This window comes from Rhagoletis pomonella, unplaced genomic scaffold (assembly GCF_013731165.1).
Source record: "Rhagoletis pomonella isolate Grant_MI unplaced genomic scaffold, Rhpom_1.0 Rhpom_scaffold_00006, whole genome shotgun sequence".
NCBI lineage: Eukaryota > Metazoa > Arthropoda > Insecta > Diptera > Tephritidae > Rhagoletis > Rhagoletis pomonella.
Window position 1 is genome coordinate 64,274,427 of NW_023458560.1, and position 2,846 is coordinate 64,277,272.

A 2,846-nucleotide genomic window follows, 5' to 3' on the forward strand; every position below is an offset into this window, starting at 1 on the left:
AACTATTTCTATATTTCACTCCCTATGAGCGTAATTCGGTAATTTTTTCCATTCCTCTTCTTCCTGATAATTATCTGTTAGAAAGGTAAAGAAACAAAGCTATTACTTTGTTTTGCTCAACTTACTCATAACTTGAACGCCCAGTCGACAGTTTGATTTTATAATCTCTTGATGTCTCCATAAGAACTCGTCATCTGCTCATTTGCCAATTCATAATATCGTTTTTTGTTGGCACCGCATCTGCATTGGGGGCATTCCAACGGGACGCGTGGGGCATTTTAATTTCGTTTTGATCAAAATTTAACTCATTTCTCTTTAACCATTAATTTGACAAGTTGAAGTCAGAGATCAATTTAATACGAAACTAATAAAATATAAAACTTCATTATATAATTTACTCAGAAAATTGGCATTTTCAAAGAGTGACGGGTGGGAAAGCGATGACGTTATTTTTAATAAAAGTACCTTATTCAAAGAATGGGAATCCCAGCCAGCAAGAAAACGTACATTTTACGAACATTATGTTTTACGAGGGATTCTCGTATCGCCAAAAAGTTAGAGAAAAGCTCGTAAACGATAAAACAAAAGAAATATAATAGAAAGAGGCTTGTAGTAATTTGTCAGCACAAGAAAAAATTTTAGTTTTGTTGACAATTTTTCTTCAATCACAATATTTTATAAGTAAGTAGTTTGTTAAACATTAAATTTAAGAAAATTATTAAGTATGTGATTTATTGACAGACTAGTGCAAACGCAAAGGACGATCTACCACTTTCTTTTATATTTCAACTTCTTGTAAGTAGCTACTACATATGTAATTCAAAAATACAAATTAATTTAACGAGTTTTGCAATTCTTTCACAGGCTGCGCGGAGCAACACTAAAGGATTTAAACGTTTAACTACCCTATAGCGCTATTGGTTTGGCAACGACAGCGGCAATAAGAAGTACAGATAATAATATTATTTATTACCACTTTTTACTTAATTAAATTTTCCGACTTCCAATGGAGTTTAATATTTCACTTTATTTTCTTAGGTGCTTTTCGTCAAAAATTTAACTCCGACGAAGAAGTTTCTATTTCCGTTTCAAAACCGGCGAAAATAATTGGCAGCCTATCGGCAAAAAAGATAAAACATAATTTCAGCTACTTTATAATATATACTAAACCCTTCTTATTTAATTGTTAATTTGTTAATAGATAGTTTGTTAATATTTATTTATCTGAAAATATCTTCACATATTCAGTGCCGGGAAAAAATATTGGTACAGAGAATTTTTCGCCATGAATGCAAAGTTTTTTATTCTGATTTCTTCTCTAATTGTTTTTTATAAAAATATAGTTAGTATGAAGTTCTACTTTCAAATCAGATTTTCCAGAAAAATTCCAAGTATGCAGTTTTATAGCCCATTTAATTTTAGTATAATAAAGTGCACGCTTGAATAGGTAGAAAACCTCTTTGTTTTTTGGCAATTTTTTATACGCAGTTTCTTCCATACAAAAAAAAATGTCGCACATAATTTGCATGGAAGAAACTGCGTGAAAAAATTGCCAAAAATCAACGCGGTTTTCTAGCAACTTCAAGCTTGCACTATGTTATACTAAAATAAAATGGGATATAAAACTGCATACTTAGAATTTTTCTCAAAAATCTGATTTGAAAGTAGGTCTTCATACTAACTATATCAAAAAAAAAATTTGCGAAAAGAAATTCAAGTAAAAAACTTTGCATACATTGCCAAAAATTCTATGTGCCAATACTTTCATCCGGCACTATAAATATTTATTAATTATAATTCCGTTCAATAAAAGAATTACAATAATTTGAATGAATTAATTGCCTTTATTTTTAGCATTCAAAAACAGTAGATAAAGCAGTGTAAAAAAACGCTTTTTTAACGTAAATTAATCGTTTACGAGACTCGTTTACAATTAAAAAACGGACGTAAAAATATTCGCATACGAATGCTTTTTCGATCCGTTTACGACTGTTCGTAGGCGATGCACAATTTAAAGCGAAAAAGTGCTCGAAAAAGAGTCGTAAACGGCTATCATAAACGATTTTTAATCTGGTTTTTCTTCGAGAAAATATCCAATTACGAGCTTGTTTACGATGATTTTGCTGGCTGGGATCTTACAAATTTGTAAGTTGGGTAAAGAAAAACAAATTTTGCTGTGACGGTAGGACATCCAATAAGCATTTATTTCAACGCTGACTACTTCTGGACATAAATAAATTTTTTTAACAGCTCAGCAGAGTCCATGAGATGTACTTTCTTTTTGGAAATATTTTTTTTTTTACATTATCACCTTCGATGGCCTTGACACTTAGTAATAACAGTAATAAATGACAGACAGTAATAAGTTAATAGTAAACACCTACTTTTAAAACAGGCTTCCTAAATATGAATCGGAATCGGATTACAAATACGGGTCTATGTAACCGGAACGACCCATATTTATATATGGCCAAGGAGTGGGGAATGTGTATGCTGTTACAATAACAACAACGGGGTTTTCAAATATCTCGACTCCGGCGCCACCTATCGGAATAATTCTTCTTTATTGCATTATCATCGGGTTCTGAGCCAACTGTGAAGTTTCAAGTCTCTAAGTCATACGAAAGTTGGTTAAAAATTGATTACAAGATTTGCACCTAACAAACAAACATTTATACACACATACAGAGCAAAAGCTTGTAAATATAGAGAAAATGGTGAAAAATAAATAATCGATTCATACCATGATACAAAAAAGAAGGTAGTTTCATTTAATGACATTCGTTGTTGTTGTTAATCATTTGACTTTTAATAAAATTATGACATTTCATCAAATTCATGCTACC